Source organism: Diceros bicornis, chromosome 22 (genome assembly GCF_020826845.1).
Source record: "Diceros bicornis minor isolate mBicDic1 chromosome 22, mDicBic1.mat.cur, whole genome shotgun sequence".
NCBI classification, from domain to species: Eukaryota; Metazoa; Chordata; class Mammalia; order Perissodactyla; family Rhinocerotidae; genus Diceros; species Diceros bicornis.
In genome coordinates this window covers 26,851,747-26,872,195 of record NC_080761.1, presented here as the reverse complement: position 1 = coordinate 26,872,195, position 20,449 = coordinate 26,851,747, and the positions used below count along the sequence as shown (strand labels likewise).

General features: G+C 40.9%; 1 long non-coding RNA gene across 7 annotated transcripts in view; it reads left to right on the top strand.

Annotated features, from left to right (window-relative positions):
* The window catches only part of LOC131420031 (uncharacterized), a 128,937-nt gene that overhangs the window by 61,913 nt on the left and 46,575 nt on the right, over nt 1–20,449 (top strand). For all 7 annotated transcript variants that reach the window (XR_009223446.1, XR_009223442.1, XR_009223443.1 and 4 more), the window contains exon 3: nt 2,859–3,280. This is a non-coding gene — a long non-coding RNA (uncharacterized LOC131420031). The remainder of the gene's footprint in view (nt 1–2,858; nt 3,281–20,449) is intronic.

The following is a 20,449-nucleotide window of genomic DNA, read 5'->3' as shown; positions in this document are numbered from 1 at the left end:
TGAAAGAAAAAGCAAGCAAAGAACCACAAAAAGGCTGCTTCCAACTTTCATGCCCTTTTTCAAAGATTGGGTTTATAATGTTGAGTTGTTTTTAACTCAGAGTTTCTCTTAGGTACTAGGCTGTTCGTGAACAATGTTATTAATAATGTTAAAATCTCCTGTACAAGTAGGGATATAAGGTTATCAGTGGATAAAATATAATTAACGTTAGTAGGACTCCTAGGTCAGCCCACAAAGGCCTGTTTAACCATAGTGTCTCAAAATCAGTAGTTTTAAGCCCTGAAATCTACTAAACCCCGATGAACCTGGGGAAGGATGCAGGGGAAACGAGGGAAAGAGGACTCCAATTCCTAGTGGAAGAAAGATGCTCTGGGAGGTGTGTTCTAAGGTCTGCCATTCTGGTGGTAAGCGTGAGACTGGGCAGACGGGGATGGACGCGAGCCTTGGGGACCATTTGAGAGAACAAGTTGCTTGTAAGTCATTTGATATGACCGGCTAGGATAGGTCCCTTTTCCTTTCCCTCTGCGTATGTCCCTTTTGAAAGAGTGTGCACTTAAGCAAAAGACGCAACTCACCCTGCTGGAGGAAGACCTTTCTTTCATCCAGACTAGGGAGATAGCTGTACTTTGGGCTAGAATTTCTACATAAACATTCCACCCCAAGAGGAAGAAAAGGAAAGGAGCTTCCAAAGGTAGAAGGATTGGTACAGAAGCCCTCTGAGGGCAGGGGGGTGAAGTTAGTCTGTGGAATGATGAGAGACATTGATTGCTGGAGAGAAGGGTGGATGGTTCTCAGGAAATGAGAAGGCGGGAAGGGAGAAAAGAGAATGCACAGGCTACTTGCCTGAGAATGAGGGACATGAACATTCTTCCATTTCAATGACCAGATTTTCTAACACATATTCCCAGTGCCCATAGCTCATTAGAAGCGCCAGTTACTGCAGTCAAACCTTTCTAGAGAATATCAAGTTTATTTTAGAAAGAATAATCTGGCTGCAAAGTTAAGAAAAATCTAAAATCCAGAAAATATCAAATTAAACAATTACCTCACAATGCATTGTTTTCATGAAATGAGATAGTACACAGTGCTCTGGAAAAGTTTTTCTGTTAAAATTCCAGCCAGGGGCCGGCCCGGTGGCGCAAGCGGTTAAGTGCGCGTGCGCTCCGCTGCGGCAGCCCGGGGTTCGCTGGTTCGGATCCCGGGCGCGCACCGACGCACTGCTTGGCAAGCCATACTGTGGCGGCGTCCCATATAAAGTGGAGGAAGATGGGCACAGATGTTAGCCCAGGGCCGTCTTCCTCAGCAAAAAAAAAAAAAAAAAAAGAGGAGGATTGGCGGATGTTAGCACAGGGCTGATCTCACAAAAAAAAAAAAAAAAAAAAAATTCCAGCAAAGAGGATTGCCTGAAGTTAAACCCCATGTTTTTTCCAAAGAGTTTTACAAATACCATCCCAGCAGTAAGAAGCACAGGAATTCTGATGAGAAGACGTTTTTCAAGAATTCGTCACTCCCTTCCCTTTCACTCAGAAGGTGGCCTCTTATTCGTGGCTGTTGGATGTAACCAGTGAACCGAATACTTGAAACCAATTTCCTGGTTTGAGAAGAGGTTATTGATTCTCACAGCGTGCACATACTTGGAAAATTTCATTGTTTGCCTCTACATGTGGCTGGTTTTTGCCTCACACTATTTTAAGTCAGGCAAACTGAGTGAGATATATGGATCCTTTTTGCTTTATTGAAATCTTCAGAGGAGTTGAAAAATGTTTAACAGGTCTGAATGTTGCCTTGAGTTTAAGATACTGTATGTGCATCTCAGAAAATGTCTGGGTAGGTGAAGGATGTTTTTATAAGCAGGTGCTTTATTTTCGGAGACGAAGTTGAGAGAGAAATTTCCTGTGCATTTTGCCTAGTACCAAGAAGACAATGGAGGTGATTGATAAAACATCAAATAATTATATTTCTAGATCTTGTTTAAAATGATCACTGCTTCAGCTATAGGTGATTTATTGTTTTCAGAATTGCAAAGCCGCATCAATGTATTATGCATATCATGTTAGCATTTATTGGTCTTATGACCTAAATTTGTATTCTTGAAATAAAAGGGAGCATCATTGATGGAAAGGAGGAACAGGGTATGGTGTCAGGCATACACCTACTCCCTGAAGGATCTTGTGCATTGGTATCATTTTTCTCTAAATAATATAAGCTCAATTGAATAATTAATGTTCAACTCTTTGGGTGGGTGAAAATGAACAAAAACTCAGCACATTTGAGGTCAACTCTTCTTCTGGGTGTTGTTTAAGAATACATGTAATGTGGTGAAACCACGTGCTGCCCAATGTTTCCCTTCAGATCCTGGAAATGTGTCCCAGCCCACTCCAACCCCCTCCCTCTACTTTTTCCCTAGAAATATTATTATGGGCCCAGGGAATTCATTCCAGCAGGAAGTCTGCCATTTTGAACCACTTTGAGCAGCCTTTGTAGCAGGAGGAAATGATTTATTGTTGCCAATCACCATTTATAAGATGACCATTATGAGCAAGTTTGCTAATAAATCTATGGCCACAGGGGAGGATTTTAATTTGTGACAAGGAAAATTTCTTTCTACTTCATGGGGAGAGACGTCTCTGACCCTTACCTGGGTGGGCTTATGGGGGAAGATAGGCCTTGTGGGTATTTATTGACTTGAGCTGAAAGGTCTTTTATAACATGTCATTATGTTTTAGAAATAAAACTTCCTACATCTCATTTGGGGTGGCAATTGGTCGAGAAAAAATCAAGTTAATATTTTTCTCTAATATCTGCATTTTTGGCTTTGATTTTTTTTTTTTTGAGCTGACGAGTTGTTTCTCTTTCAGGCCCCATGGTTGATACAGAAGACTGTCATATGACCCAGTGAGAGTAACTGAAATCAAAGAAAGGGCTCCAGTGTCTAGTCAAGGACATGCCACAGGGTCGAGAAGGAGCAGAAGTTTCAACAGCAGGGCAAGAGACAAGCTGTGTGTGGACAGGTAGCAGTATGGGAAATATTTAACTCCCTGTGGTGATTATGGGCCCAAGGAGCTCGTGAAGCACAGAGCGCCAACTTAAGGATCTTGTGTTATAATTTTTCAAAGACTGCACAGCAGGTACACCAGCCATACAACTAACATAAGTCAGTTGTTATGTTTCTAGACTATTACACACTTTGTCGATTAGCAGCTTGGGGTTCCTTCTGCTGAATTTCTTGAGAAAACCTCCAGAAGTCGGCAGTAGCTCTCAGACTGAGGCGGCTCTCGAGGTGAGATTCATCTTTAGTTGTTAGCATCACCTTGGGATTCAACCTTTAGTCTAGAGCAGGTCACTTGGAACTGAAAGTCTTCTGAGACGCAAGAACAGGGAGGAGTCATTACCACGAAGGAAGATGTGGAGAAAACTTGTCTCTCTGTTCAAGGGATGAACCAAATTTAAAGGGGTGGTGAGAACACTGGCAGAATGATATTTTTAAGATATTATCTGATTTCCCCCTCTGGCAGCTCCTGTTGCCTCTGCCCCTCCCCCAACCCCATTCAGGCATCGTTTATTGTATCAGGGAAAAAAAAGTTTCACTAGAGGACAGGAAGAAAGGCTTCTGATTTTCTAAAGTCAGGACTCTCAGGGCACCTGGCATAGAAACTCTAAGATGAGATGGAGCGAGGCTTCTAGGCTCTGGTGGAACATGAAGTTTTCCAGGTGTGCTGGCTGGGAGGGGAGGAGAGGGCTAGATCTAGGAGAGGAAAGAGCTCTTAGATGTTGGTGGGGAGGTGAGGAGGAGGGAAGGGGAGGTGGAAGGGTAGAGAGGAAGCAGCGAGAGCTCTTAGACTCTGGTGGCCCCTCTCTCCTCTGAGAAAGAGGCTCTGTGCCCTGCTCCCCAGAAACCCTAGGTGGCTTGGGTTGTCATCACTTCTCAGCAGAGCCCAAGGAGACTGCAAAACCCCAGAACAGAGAGGGCTGAGTGGTGTCTAAGGTACAGAGAACCTGAGCTGTCCTCAGGGAGTTGAGTGCACACAGTACAGCACGTGAGTGTTAGAATGAGTCCTCTGCTCGGAAATGCTGCCAGAGTAGCAGCAAAGGACCCACAACTTTCCACTGGCATTTGAAGTGGGGGCAGTCTTGTGGGACTGACCCCTTAACTTGTGGGATCTGACTCTAAGTCCAGGTAGATAGTGTCAGAATTGAATTGAATTGTGGGGCACCCAGTTGGTGTCAGAGAATTGGTTGGTGTGGGGAAAAAACCCACACATTTGGGGTCAGAAGTGTTTTGAGTAGAAACAGTTCAGACTTTTCTGATGTCTTCCCTATTTTCCAAAGCACAATTCAAATTTCACTTGTTCCCAGGACCTCTCAGTTATTATTATTTTCTCCATCATCTTGTTCCTTTAGCACTTCACACATTCATTATAGCCCTTTATCAAAGTTAGCCTGTGTTGTATTTGGTCTAGTGTCATCTGCTGGGTGTGGACCCCAGAAGTATTCTGGGTTGTGTCCTCACGGTACCTCCCATGAATGTAGCATCCTAGGCCGGCAGGTATTTTGGTGTGTAATAAAGCCTCAATATATATTTGTCAAACTAAATTGAATTTAAAATTTTCAAACACACAGTTAGTGAAACAAGAGACAGATCCCCGAAAGAATGTTTAATTGGCCATGTCTCTGATTTTGTCACTGCTTTTCTTCCTTTTCCCCAACACTTTATTTCAGATTTTTTCAAACATACAAAACAATTTAAAGAATCGTTCGGTGAACACCTATATAATCACCATGTAACTTCTGTGATATACCCTCTATTATATGCATGTAGCCATGTATATTTATGTATTATTTGTCTATCCATCCGTCCATCCATCCATCTGCATTATTTTTTCCTCACTGCCTTTCAAATACAATCAATGTCTGAGAGACCTTCAACTTTGGAATCAGATCTGGGATTAATTCCTAGATTCAGCCCTTATTTGTTGTATGGCCTTGGGGGTGTTGCTTAACCTGCATCTGTTTTCCCCTCTGTAAAATCAGGGGTGGGCGATGAAGCTTACTTCATAGGCTGTGGTGAGGATTAAATGACATAATGTAGATGAAGGGCCTGGCGTGTAGTGTGTGTTCAATACGTGGTAGTAAGAGAAAAAGTACAGCATAAATATTTATTTCAGCCATCAGCACTGATTTGCGGTGATTTGTGCTTCTGGTATTCTTGCTTCCAGTCTCTGCTTTAGGCCCAGAAGGAAAAGAAATTCATAGGAAACAATGAGTCTCAGACTCTTCCTTGGTTATGAGGAAGAGGTCCCTGGATCTAAGAAGTAAGTGAGAGGTGATCTGGGCTTTGATGCAGAAACTGCATTCTGAATTCCCTGGCACAATTAAAAGGCCATAGAGCTAACAGTAGAATTACCAATTATCTACTTGCACCCAGATAAGATGGGAGATCTTAATGCTTATCTAAAATTCAGAAGAACCTTTGCTAAAAATGGAGGTGATTAGGAGAGAATGTCAGGGCTGAGCCTTCTGGTGCAGGGATTTGTGTGTTTTCTGAGTGTAGGGCTCATTAGTACAACCTTCCACTCTAAGGCTGTAGAATATCCCCAAGTCAGGGAACCAGAATTAGGCCCAGATCATCTTGTTCCTGAAATGGGCCTAGAAAGCTGTGCCTGGAGGATGGAGGACGAGATCACCTTCCCTGCCCAGTGCAGGCAGCATTTGGGATTGTTGGAAAGTTGGAAAAAGAAACTCTCATCCTTTGTTTCCTGCCTGTGCTCTCACCATGCCTATCCCCATGCCCGATCATTACAATGTCCTTCATACCCCTTAGTTTAATCATGTTGGGTACAAGATGGTGTGACTATTGTGGTTTGAATGAATAAAATTGTGGTTCATCCATATGAATTGTTTTCTGCTGCACATTCAGAGTTGGGGCCTCTTGATTTCAAATCTGTGTTAGTGTGTGTCAGTAGAGTTGTCCCTGCATCAACTGGAAAGTGGCTAATGTCTTTCTTTTCGTAATGGCTTACAACCTAGATGCTATATGACATTAATCTGTGGATCTCTTTTAAAAATATAAAGGCCTGCTTCCCTCCAATTCCAGCCCTAAGCCAGAAAGTCTGAGTCAATGGGTCTTGGGATAGCCCAGTGGAGTCTACTTCTTAAAAATCTCTACACATTCCTTTTCTTCATAGCCAGAGCTGAGAACTACCTCTTTACTGTAAAGCTGTATGTCTCTTCTTAATAAAAACAGTGAGAGATGAGTGTGTCTTCTTTTGACATGCAAAATTTGGGTTGATTTTTTTCATTTTTGCTTTGTTTTCTACCAGTTGATAGGTATAAAATGGAAAACTAGCTGAAATGAAAAGATGAGGAATACTTCCAAAGGAGAGAAGGTTGGACATAAAATAGAAATAAAGAGACCCCCGGAGAGTTCTTGAGGAGACTCTCAGCTCAACTCAAGAAGAGCTATTAGAGGTTATCCCAGCCAGCTAGGACAGCAGTGCTGGGGATTATCAGGTTAAGGGCATAACTCAGGCCAAAAGGCAGACAGGCAGATTGAGTTACTGCATTTTATCAATTCTAAAGCATCCATACTTCACATTTTAATTTCCCAGGCATCTGTTGCCTGGAACAAATTTTGTTGTTATTCATGGTGGCATGACTGGACGACTTTAGTCCCTCAAAGTTTCAGTCAGCAAGCAATTTAAGGACTATCTGAAGAAAGAATAAAATCTCGGTTGTTGTCTGAAAACCTGCTGTTGTGATTTGCTGGTTAGATCCGAAAAGTAACAACATCCAAACCTTCACATCAAATGTTAGTTGCTTGGAAGAAAATTCTGGAGATCATAGTCAAATGCGTTTTAGAGAAATACTGCATTCTCAATGTTCTTGATGACACAGACACTAATTCATGTGAAAAATGGGCACAAACATGCCAATTCTGAATTGAAGAGTGACCCAGGTGAGTTGGAATCTAAATGTGAAGAAGTTTGGGGTGTAGTTTAGTTGGCAGCATTTTTTTTCTCTCAATGCTACATAATGGTGATGCATCTAATAACACAGTGGTGTCTGAGATTCAGTGTAATAAGGTATTTGTGTTGATCTTCACGAAGGAGAATGTTGAAGAAAAGTCTCCCGGAAAAAAGCATACATAAAACTATAGAGGAGGCCAGGGAATCACATGTGTGTGTCTAACTTCCATAAAGGAAGTGCTCTCTGAAAAGAGAGAAGAACCATCATATATTTAAACATTAATAGTAACATTATGTTACTATTAACATTAAAAATTAATAGTAACATTTTTAAAAAAAGCAGATGGGTTTCATTATCAAGGAATTATTCCTATTTTACTGGAAGTTTTTGAAGTAGGCCCATGAACAAGAACGGATGGATGTACCCAGGTAGGCTTTCAAAAAGTCTTTTGTGGTTGGTGGTCTGTTGTTCATTCCCCTCCTCTTGGAATGGAGTACCCCTGAGAAGCAGTCATTTTCTTTCTACTGGAAACCTCGTAGTAGAATCCCTCAAGACCGATAATCCACAAATCCCATCCCTCTTCCACATGCTCCCCTTTGAATATGTCAAAATAGCTTTCATATAAACCTCACACTGCTCTTCCTCAGGTTAAACATCTCTTTCTTCAGAGATTTATCATAATCTGTTTTTTCAAGGCCTTCCCACCCTCAAGTCTCTCCTCTTATACATTCCAATTTGACTAAAATCCTTATAACTAGGTAACATAGGTCCCAGTTTGTCCAGGAGTCTTAGTTTATGCCTAATTTCCAGGCTTAATTATCACCTGCAAATCCTTTCATTCTAAAAAAGTGTCCTGATTAGAATAATATATATGGTCAACCTGCTTACAACTGAACTGAATACAATCTCTAAAGGTGGGCTGACTAGTAAAAATTAGAGTGGGGCTCTCACTATCCTATCCGAGATAGGGGTATCCTATCTCGGTACTTTGGAGTTGAGCAGATGCGTTAGTGATTTGGGCCATACATCACATCATTGCCTCATGTTAAGCTTGTGCCTGACCGCAGTCCTCAAGTCTTTTCCACAAAGCCGCATTGTCCCTTGTAGTACTGGTTCTGGTGGTTCTATGGCATTTGTTCCTACTAAATTTCACGATGTTAGACTTCAACCCACTGTCAAATCTGTCAAGAACTCTCATCCAAAATGCTTCCTTATCCCTTCCAACTTCCTCCTATAAGAAGATATTAACTTGCTTTTCTGTATCATTATCCAAGTTCTTGATTAAAAATATTGCATAGGAGAGTCTTGTGGCACATCACTTCTTTTCAGCTTGACTTCCATTCACGTCCTGAGAGTTTTTTAACATCCACAAACTCACTTAATTGTAGCATCATCCAATCCATATACTTCTGCCTTTCACATGACAATATCTTGGGAGACCTTAGAAAATGCCTATTGAAACTTCAGATGTCTAATGTAGAGTATCTTTTCCTAATCTGTGCACCTGGATCTTGGACCAAAGAAAAGGAAAGAAAAAACAGAGCTAAGTCTAATGTGAATTCTTAGTTGGTGCACTCCTTTTTAGGCCCCACAGGACCTTGGAAATGTAATGACTGACACGCAGGATAGGTCAGTGCTCGATGAATATTTGTGGATCCAAGCATGATTTTTCATTGAAGAGGAAGTGGAAGATCTTGCTCATGACTCGTGCTGTGAAAAAAGCCCATATCGTTACACTTGTCAAGGACATCTGCTTTGGGAAGTCCTGCACACAGTTTAGGTCCACACGAGAGTATGAATTAACTATTTGCTAATCATGTAAATATTTTCGCTGAAACATAAACATGATTGAGGCTGCAAGTGTGAACCGAATGCAGAAAGTGCCAGCTCTTTAATGTGAGCAATTAATTAGGCATCATCTTTACGTCTGGTGATAGGTCCCAGGGTGTTAATCAAATCAAATACCACCAGCTGCTGAGAGGATAGGCTGTTTGAGCAAGAATTCCCTATGCCAAAGGGAAGAGGGAGGTGGCATTGAAATGGATTTCCTGAGGCTCCAGTGGCTAAGGACACCTATAGAGGAATTGGGGGAAACTGCTTTATAGGCACATCCGTAACAGATCAGACAACCGCTGTCTTGAGTCAGCTGAAGTGGTGGAAACCGCCCAGATTTGGAAGCCAGACAGAGCTGGATTCAACTCTTGGTTCTGCTTCTTTCTGGCCTTGGAAAATCACGTGATCTGTCTGAGCCTTAGTTTCTTCAGCTTTAAGATGGAGGTGACAACACCTACCTTGTAGGGCTTTTGTAAGGGTAAGAGACTCTGCACATGGCACCCAGGGCAATGCCCAGTCTGCAGGAAGGATTCTGTATGCTACTTGGGGTGGTAGTGATTGTTGATTGATTGAATGGGTTCTAGTCCCTACTCTGCTACTGCTATGTCCCTCGTTGACCTTGGACATAGCCTTAACTTGTTAGAGCTTGCTTTTCTCCATCTCTGAAAAGGCAGAAGTGGACTAGAGGGGTTCTAAGGCTAAATGCCCATCATTCTATGACAGGGATGAGAATTAGGGCAATTTTGTGATAAACGGAGTGAGACATGGGAAAAGTACACTGATACGTGGGAGGGTGGTCTGGCCACCAAGGGTGATGTCTCATAGGGGGTTCATTTTCCCCCTTCCAATTCCAGAGCAGGCTGGAGGCCATCTGAAATGAGCCATCATCTCGAATCCTCACCGTCACACCTGCCTGGCTGTTATCACAGGCGGGGGCTCATGGTGGAGCAGGTCTGTGCAGGGTAGGGAGACACTCAGCACCTCGACAAGGGCACTTTGAAGGAAAAAGTAAATTTTGGAAGGTTGGGAGGGCCAAGCTTGAATTATTGGGATATTTAAAATAACATTTATTTTTTCTTTTCTTTTTTTTATTATTGCAAATTAATCCATGGTTGATGCAGAGAACTATGAACACACACTAGTTTAAAACTACCACCTTTAACATTCTATGTATGTCCTTCCAGTCATTGGTATTTAAAACAAAGATGGCCTCACATTATCACTCTGTCTTATATATACTTCTCTAGGTATTTTCCTCTTCTTCCTCATCATTGCTGTTTGAAGTTTTGTTGATTTCTGTTAATAGTAATGCCTTGGTTATTTAGTAGAGGTCTCCAAAATAGGATGCTGGCCCCTTGGGCATATGCAAGGCCATCTATAAGGGAGCAGGAAGAAAATTTTAGAATTTCTGTTTATATTTTTACCTCTTTTTTAAAAAATTGTATGCGTGTGTTTATTGCATAACATGTAAAAATATGTCTGAAGGTAGACAGTCCAGAGCTGGGAAGGTGGCTCAAGGACACGGTCAGAGACTGAGGCTCTTTCCAACTTCCTACCCCTTCCACCTTAGGTACGGGCCTCACCCTCAGGCTTGCAGCCTCATGTCTACAGGATGGCTGCTGTACGTCTGTGCTTTACTTCCACATTCCAGACAGGAGTAATGGGAAAGAATGAAGGGCAAAGGGTTTTCTCCTAATGAGGCTTTGCTTTTTATTCAAGAAAAGATGTTTTCCTTCTCATTGGTCAAAACAAGGGAAGTTGGGAAATTGAAAATTTTAGCTTTTCAGCTTCTATAGCAAAGGAAGTCAAGGGCATAGGGAATTGAGAAGTGTTTGGGGGTAGACAATCTATAGGGTCTGCCACATTCCTCTCTCCAGAAAAATGCACGCACGTTTGCTGGTGTGTGCGCGCGCACACACACACACACATACAACTTTGCCAGGTGATTTTGGGGGGTTTCTCTCATAAGTGGGGGTGGAAGGGGAGCCACTCTATAGGGCCAAATTGAGAACCAGTGTTCATTTGAATGGATGCTCTGCTCAGCCCAAAGCCAGGGAGCATGAGAGACACAACAGGGGAAGGAGAGAAAACAGAGATAAGAAAGTGAAAGTACATGAATGGGAGGAGTGGTAGATAGAGAAAGCAGAGTGGCCTCGAAAGTTATAAGTAGCAGATATTGTAATAACAGTAGAAAAGAAATACAATGACGAAGAGAGAAAAAAAAGGATAAAGCAATACTACAATGGGGAAAAGAGGAACAGTCATTTAGGAATCTGAAGCTTAAGGGAGTGTACCACCCAGAAGGACCAGAAGTCAGCTCTCTGATGAGTAGTGTGGGTGGCCAAGGTGGTGGTGGAGGAGAGCACCATTTAGTGAAAAGTTGGGCCAAGTCCCGTTTTGTCTATAGAGTCACAAGACACTCGTTAGGAATTTAAAGGGGTTCTCTAGAAGGTTTGGTAACTTGGAGATTTGAAGTCTGATGGAGAATAGTCCAGCAAGATCAGCTCAGTTCTGTAGAATGCTGCAACATGGGGTTGCATTAAGTATCATAAGTAATTTCTAGTGGAGTTTATGATGGCAACTTGCAGCTAGTTCCCTACAGGTTTGTAGGAACTGATGACAATGTTTGGGTTTATACAAGTTGCTGATAACGTACACACAAGCATCAAAATAATTAGCATCATCCCTGAAACTATCTTACATAGCCTATGACAAACTTTCTCCAGTTGGACAAACTAGAGATCCTGCCAGTATCTTTGGTCTATTGTAAATTGCAGAAACAAAAGGGTTTTGAGAACAACACAGATATTTGAGCCACATGTATTTTCATCTAGGGAACTTGGTGATATCAGAGGAGGACATCACATTGGAAAATAAGTTAAAAAAGAAAAAAAAAAGGAAATTACAAAGCTGAAGAAGAATTCACTGAATTTTCCAGGGGAAGAAATACCTGATTTCTCTGTTTTTTCGTGAGGAAGGTTGGCCTTGAGCTAACATCTGTGCCAATCTTCCTCTGTCTTGTATGTCGAACGCCGCCACAGCATGGCTTGATGAGTGGGGTAGGTCCACGCCCGGGACCCAAACCCGTAAACCTGGGCCGCCAAAGTGGAGCACGCGAACTTACCCACTACGCCACTGGGCCGGCCCCCAAGAAATACCTGATTTCTTGAACACAGTCTGTATCCTGAACAGTTTCCTAGATGTGACACAACAATTAATTTTTATAAAGCATTCCAAGTGTCACACAGCAAGTTTTGATGCTTCCAAGTGCACAAAGAGATAAATTTAAATGAGTTTAAGATTTTTACTGTATCTAACCTGGAGGACCATGTAAAGTAAAATTTTGCTAATTTGGAGCACAGAGTAAATAGTGGTTTTTAGTCTTAGCTTCTGGAGTCAGACCACCTAGGTTGGGATCCTGGCTCCATCATTTATCAGTTGTGTGATTTGGGAGCAAATTACTTCACTTCTCTGCCTTCATTTCCTCATCCATAAAATGGGGATAACCACTTCACTTCATATGATGGTTTGAGGATTAAGTGAGATAATCTATACAAAGCTCACCGCAGGGCATAGCACGATAAATGTTCCAGAACGTTCCAGAGACACATGGATGGATAAGCAACATTTTTTCTCTGATTAGTTCCACATTTTTCTTTTTAATTTTCACATCAGTACCATGAGTTTACCTAAGGATAAGAGATCATTTTTATTGTTAGCTCACTCTGAAAAATAGCATTAATTCCTGATAAGGTGTTTACCATCTTTTTTGCAGGCATCAAAATGATGTAATATTTAAGAGTGGTCAGACTTCTGGGATTGAATCCTTGCTTATTGGCTCCAAGACTTTGAGAAGTTGCTTAACATTTTTTGGCCTCGGTGGCCTTATTTGTAAAATGGGAATTCTGTATAGTTTGAGTTAATAAAGTGCTCACATTAGTGCTGGGCAAATAGAGAGTGCTCCAGGCCGCCACTGTTATTGACTCACACTATTAACCAAAGATTTTCCAGAAAAGGAAATGGAGTTAAGAGGTCATATCACAAAATGGTTTTCTTCATCTTGTAACTAATAATTCCAGACTCGTAACATTCAAGACAAAATTTTGAAGTATACCTATGTCAGGATTTTTTTTTTTTTTTATAGCCAAACGTTAAAAACAAAGTGACAGTCTGTTCAGATAGAGATGGCAAACACATGACCTATCCCACCCGGCACCAGGACTGGGGCAGACATTACTAATCCATCATGGCACTTGTATCTACTGAGTTCATATTGAGCCTCTGAATTTTTCTCAGCACAATACTCTATGCAGCCATTGTCAATTTGATTGGTGTTATGTGAAATCAAACTTATTTTCCATCCTTGTTCCAGTATCAAGTCTTCAGAAGTGTTATTTCCCTAGAGGATAAACAATTTATAAGTTTTCAAGTGAACACCTTCCACTGAAATTCCAATCAAACTCTTAAATGATAAGAGATAATGCTCCCTCAAACCATTGACTATGCAGGATGAGTCATATAAAAGGGGAAAAGTTGGCTGGCATTGCCCATGATCTATTGTTTGTGCTGCTTTGGAAGATGCTGCTAAGACAGATGACATTGATAGCTGCAATTCAAAAGAGAGATTTGCTAGGGTCTGCAGAAATCATTTGGAATATGGCTACTTTTGCCATTGACTTGGTAAATAATTTTCTGGACAGCCAGCCAGTTTACACTGTCTAGTACATCATACAGGGTGAGCATCTTTCATTTTATCTTGAGAGAAAGATGCAAATGACTAAATGTGAAGATGTTTCCTAGATGTTGATTGGTGTATTCATTTGCTAGGGCTGCCATAACAAAATACCACAGACTGGGTGGCTTAAATATCAGAAATTTATTTTCTCACTGTTCTGGAGGCTGGAAGTCTGAGATCAGGGTGATGGAAGATTTGGTTTCTCCTGGGGCCTGTCTCCTTGGCATGCAAATGGCTGCCTTCTTGCTGTGTCCTCACACGGCCTTTTCTCTGTGTGCGCACCACCTGCTTGGTGTCTCTCTTTTATTATAAGGACGCAAGCCGTAATGGATTAGTGCCCCACGCTTATGACCTCATTTAACTTTAGCTGCCTTCTTAAAGACCACATATTCATATAGTCACATTGGGGGTTAGGACTTCAACATATTAATTTTGGGGAGACACAATTCAGTCCATGCAATTGGTTTGTTTCTGTTTAACTCTAGGTTCTATAGCATCTTATAACCCCAGCATTTGTTACTTATACTCATCATCATGTAACCCTAGTTCTGCAAGAAAGGATAGTCATGCTGGTTATGCACTGTTTAAAAATACAGAGAGGGCCGGCCCCGTGGCTTAGAGGTTAAGTGCGCGTGCTCCGCTATTGGCGGCCCAGGTTCGGATCCTGGGCGCGCACCTACGCACCGCTTCTCCGGCCATGCTGAGGCCGCGTCCCACATACAGCAACTAGAAGGATGTGCAGCTGTGACATACAACTATCTACTGGGGCTTTGGGGGAAAAATAAATAAAGAATTATAAAAAGACAGAGAAATGTATACTTTCTTTTTAAAAATTTGCATCTTCTACAAATTAATAAGGCAGATACTGCAATGGAAAATGGGCAAAGATATGAGAGTCAAAATTCGAAGAAATGGAAAATACAAAAAGCTAACAAGAAGATGAAGAGATGCTCAAACTCATTAGTTAACAGAAAAATGCAAGATAAATTAACAATGAGATATCACTTTGCATATACTAGACTGGCAAAATTAGGATAATGCCAAGTGTTGGTGGGGATGTGGACCCAGGAGAACCCTCATGCGCTGCTGATGGGCATGTAAACCAGTGTAGAAATTCTGCAGAGGACTCTGGTGCTAATAACAGATTAGGTCTATGTATACTTCCTGACCTAGCAAATCCACTCCTGGGTACATATCAGGAAGGAATTCTCACTGAGTTCATAAGGGTCCCGTATGAGTAAGGTCATGGGGCATCTCATCTTGCCTGGGGCAATAAGTGTCCATCTGCTGTCCTGGTGGAGTTATTAATAGCACCCTTTTCGTTGTCAAAAGTATTCACCCTCTGTATAAGGATTGTCATACAGCATATTTATGGAGGTTGGGAGCTGGAGGCAGTTTGGGGAGTGAAGAGGCAAAATGTGTTGGATTCATGCTATTCAGCAGAGAGAGAAGTAACAGCCTACATGTACCCATAGCAAAATATATGGGTCTTAAGGACATAGTGCCAAATGAAAAAAGAAACAAATTGAAGTTTATAACAATATTTGTATACCGTTAAGATCCACGCATGTAAAACTATATGTTTTATAAGAACGCACTAACAAAAGGACATGCATTAAGCACATTGGAATGGTTGCCTTGAGGTAGGTGGGGAATAGGAGTGGGATAAAGGGAAAAAGAAAGAAAATGAGAGAGTCTTGTGGGACCAAAGATGATAGTGAACCATTGAGAAGTATGATTAACTCAGGCCTCAGTACCTGAAATCAAAAAGGAAGCATTCCATCAATTGATAAAATTGAAATCTTTTTTTAAAAAGTGTTCAAAAAATGAAACTATAGCTTTCTTGAGAAACTGGCATTTATTTATTTGTTTGCTTATTCTCTGAGGTTCTAAAAGGCATTTAAGTCTGCTTAAATTAGTATCTTAAATAGGACAAAATAAACATAAAAATAATTGAATGAGGAAAGCAGGACAGAGAGTATATAGAACTAAGAAAGTTAAGGCAAAGTTGGATGTGAGGTTAATATCTAAAATTCACACCAAAAGTTCTTATAGATTTGCTGGAAATGGGTCTCAGATTTCCTGCCCAAAAAAGGAGATGCCCTCACGTACATGATCTACATTATATGTAGTAACAGCCACCGTCAAACCACCCAAGTGCTAAGAAGCAGCCCAACTATTTCCCATTCTGAGATCAGAGAGAACTTTCTCCCTTGGGCTCTCATAAGGAGGGCACTGTGTAATGGAATAGCGACCTAGAAAACTAATTTTTACAGAAAGACTCATTCCAAAGCCATGTTGAATACCTAAATGCTAATTTACTCTAACAGGATTTGGGCTTCTTGAATTTCTGCAGAATAATTAGATTTCAGTTCTGGAATAGTTCAGGAAACGTTCCTGTGTGTACAATAAACCTGTGGCCCACGGACATTTGGGATCTTTCACTTGATTATGAACCACAGGGCCAGAAATTCCTGGTTATTATAGCAGCAGCTAATGAAAGAAAAAAGAAAGGACTCTCGTGAGGCCGCCCCAATGGGCCTAGTAGTTAAAGTTCGGTGCTCTCACTGCTTTGGCAGCCCAGGTTCGTTTCCCGGTCGCAGAACCATACCACCCATCTGTCAGTTGCCATGCTGTGGCGGCGGCTCATATAGAAGAACTAGAAGGACTTAGAACTAGGGTATACGACCATGCACTGGGACTTTGGGGAGGGAAAAAAACAAAAAAGAGAAAGACTGGCAACAGATGTTAGCTTAGGGCGAATCTTTCCCTGAAAAAAAAAAAAACAAAAAGAAAAAAGGACTCTTCTTCCAGATTCCAGAAGTGCTGCTGCCTTTATGCCCCTTTGGAGGGGGTGAGAGATGAAGAGAGAATGTTTTCCTCTATCTCTTCCTGAAACAATTTTATTGTTTTAAATTTAAATCTTTAAAAATTTAATTAAATTTTTATTGACTGAAAAGCAAACCAAACTTCACATGTTGTCGAGATCACAGAAAGTTAGCCTACTATGTGGAAACAGGCGTCACCCTAAGAGTGAAACCGGCACAAAGCAATGCATAATGGAAGGGTTTAGTGGCAGGCATCTGCAGAAAGAATCCACTCTGACATGATCTCCAAGTGGACATTTGGGGTGTGTATGTATGTGTATATGTTGGAGGTGGCGTGGGAGAGGGAAAGAGACAATCTGGTATTTTGGTATATTATGGGTTTGGAGCAAGTATAGTTGTTCATCAAGTTCTTTTGAAGCCTGGTTGAAATAACCCCTGAATGCTATTCAGTTATATTTGATTTTGTATTCATCAAGTAACCTCTACTTATTAATTCAGCTTCCAAGAGCTTGAGAAAGGGAGGTGTGGAAGATTGATGCCAACATAGCTGTGACTGTTTCCCTTCCTGTATTCTGTATGTGACTTGGCCACTCATCCCATCAATAGGTGGAGGTTATTTCTTCATCCTTTGAATCTGGACTGGCCTTGTGACTTGTTTTGGCCAATAGAATGTGGTAGAAGTGATAGTGTGCCAGTTCTAAGCCTTGGTCTCAAGAAGCCTGGAATACTCCTTTCTCTTTCTCTCTCTCTCTGAACCTTTCACAGCCATGATGGGAATACACCCAGGCCAACTTGCTCAATGATGAGAAACAAGGCTCATTTACTCATATTGCTCTGGCTGATTGCCAGACAACCCTCGATGTGTGTGAGGCCATCTTACATCAGCCAGCCTGCAGCCCAACCACCAGCTGACCACCAGGGCCTGAGCAAGCCCAGGAGAGACCAGCTGAGCCTGGTCCAGATCAGCAGAACTACCTGCTGACCTTAGATGTGTGAGCAAAAGCAAATGTTTATTGTTTTAAGTCTCTGAGTTTTGGCGTAGTTGTTACACAGCAATAGCTAACTGATACAGTCGCGTTCCCTGATAGTAGTGTTATAACTAATAGAAAATTTTGTCCACTGTTGTAAATAAAAAAATACAAACAAAAATATTATAAATGAAAAAGAGCCCCCCACCTTGGCATTCTGGTTTGTATTTTAGGATCTTATAAGTCAGTGAGCATGGAAGTCCCTGAGAACCTGAGTAGCTCTGAATAAGCAGAAAAAGTTGAATTTCTGGACTTGCAAAATGGAGGATCAGACCCCAGACAAGTGACTTTCAAAGCACTCCTACCTGAGATTCCCAGCCTGGGTGTTGGGAGACAGCCATATGTCTCTCTTGTGAACAAAATCTCTAAAATTTAACAGTCATCATTTCCCCATCTCCTCCTAGTTTACATGACAGAGGGTTATTTTCTCCAAGAGTATCTTTAATTACTCCTGAATTGCTTTGCAGCTGCTACTGTGAATTCTGTAATAGTTCCTCTCCTTGGAGCAGTGGTTTCCACTTTGTGGGTTTATGTTTCATCAGCTTTCCTCAGAGAAATGAGGGGGAAGTGTGCATAAGAATACCTGTCACAAGTGTTGCTGGAAAATACCAACTATTAATTGGGTTTTTGCAGTGGTTTCTGTGACCACTTCTGGCCCCCTGACATTTTCCTTTTTTTGAGTTTTGTCATCAATTTTATTATGAGGAATTTGGTTTGGCTTAATGTTTGCAGCAAGAGGAAGAGACACAGCTAGAACTGGCCCTTCTCTCCTGTGAGTCATCCATATCTGTTACTCGATGGCCGAGTCTCATTATTGCCACCACTGCTGGGCTGGCAGATCTTTGGAAAGCAGGAATGGAGGGCTCTGGGATTCACTAATGACTCCTGGGGAGATGCAAGAGGAGGGTTACTGTCTTGGGGAGGCCATTGTGAACATGTCCCTGTCTGTGCAAGATTTGTTTCCTTTCAGAACTGCTCAAGGAGGCAGTGCCAGAATTCTTAGGAGAGCCATACAAGAAAATAAACAGAATTTAGGATTCAGTTTAATTTAAAATATCTAGGAACTTTGGGGATATTTTGGGGAAATTAAAAACTTTCCCACGCTCTTTCTCCTTTTCAGAAATTAGAGTCAGAGCATTATGGTACAATGATTTTTGAGATGGGACTAGAGTACTTGGATTTGAGGTACACTTGGCTTCCGGGCTCTGCCATGAGAACCGTATGCTTTGTGGCAAGTTACTTAGCTTTTCTGAGACTTCAGTTCTCATCCATAAAGTGAGAATAGTATTAAATTTGTCATGAGGATTAAGTAATTTAAATGTGTATAATTCCTAGCATTCCTGAAGCATGAAGACACTGGATAGATACAGTTCTTTTATTTTTCTCTTTTTTCACCTTTTCTGACTTTCAATTATATTGTTGTTGTTTGTTTGCTTGCTTGCTTCTATGTGTATTTTTTTACTCTATAGAATGAAGGATGGGTTTTTGGGAAGCAAGAAGACATTTATACCAAAATCTTTAAACTGCTTGTACTTTTTACCTAATAATCCCACTTATGTAAATGTATACTGAAACAATAGTCCAAATTTTAAAAAGTACCAAGCTCCAGTCATAAAAAAATCCATTGTTGCTTCAAAAAATGTCCTTCCTGACCATTTTCCTGTTTGCCTTATTAAAAAAAAAAAACACACAGCACTTTCTTCATCCTTATTCTTTTTTATCATTTGTGCTATTTGCTACTTATTCTCATTATTGTTTCCATGCAGTCAGTAAATTCTCACCGCTTCCTCAAATCATTAAAAAATAGACCAGTATTAATTCCCCAAGGGCTCAACATGAATTACTTCCTTCTAAAAAAGGCTGTCAAACTGGCTTATTTCTTTAGGCAGCCAATTTCCAGGAGAAGCAAAACTCTGGGTTATAACCTGTCTTTCATGTTTATGCATCTATTAGGAGATATTTCATAATAATAACTATGCCAATCCTTTATAATATTTGGAATAAAACGGTCAAAGAGTACACTAAGAAAACAGTCAAGAAAGCATTCAAAGTGAAGAAGAGGGAACTCATCTTGACTGGTCAATTGCTACATGCTCCTCCCTATGCTGAGGTCTTCCAAGGTGTTGCTTTTACAACAACCCTGCCAGTAAACATTTTAATCTCCTATTTCCTGAATAGGAAACTGAAGCCCCAGGATTTTGCTTGCCTATAAACCAAGAATTTGAACAAAGCACTGCTTGACTTTAAAATCCATGTTCTTGCCTCCATTCCCAGCTGCCTTCAAGACAGTGATTCTTACCCTTGGCTACACATTGAAACCATTTGAGAAGCTTTAAAAAAATAGCAATGCCCAAAACAATACTGAAAAAGAACAAAGTTGGAGGAGTCATGCTACTCAATTTCAACACTTACTATAAAGCTTCAGTAACCGAGACAGTGTTCATTGGTGAAAGAATAGACACACAGATCAATGGAACAGAATAGAGAGCCCAGAAATAGGCCCACACAAATATAGTCAACTGATCTTTGACAAAAGAGCAAAGGCAATTCAATGGAGAAAGGATTAGCTTTTCAACAAATGGTGCTGGCGCAATTGGAAGCCCATACGTAAAGTAAAAAATGAACCCAGACCCAGACCTTACATTTTTACAAAAATGACCTCAAAATGGATCATAGACCTAAATGTAATATATAAAACTATAAAACTGTTAGAATAAAACGTAGGAGAAAAGCTCTGTGAACTTGGGTTTGATGATGAGTTTTTAGATATATGACCCAAAGCATGATTTATTAAAGAAAAAATTAATAAATTGGACTTTGTTAAAATTAAAAATTTCTGTTCTGTGAAAGACACTATTAAGAGAATCAAAGGACAAGCCACAGACTGGGAAAAAATATTTACAAACACATATCTGATGAAGGACTTATATCCAAAATACACAAAGAACTCTTAAAACTGGACAATAAGAAAACAGTCAAATTTTAAGATGGTCAGAAGATCTGAACAGACACTTCACAAAGAAGATATACAGATGGAAAATTAGCATGTGAAAAGATAC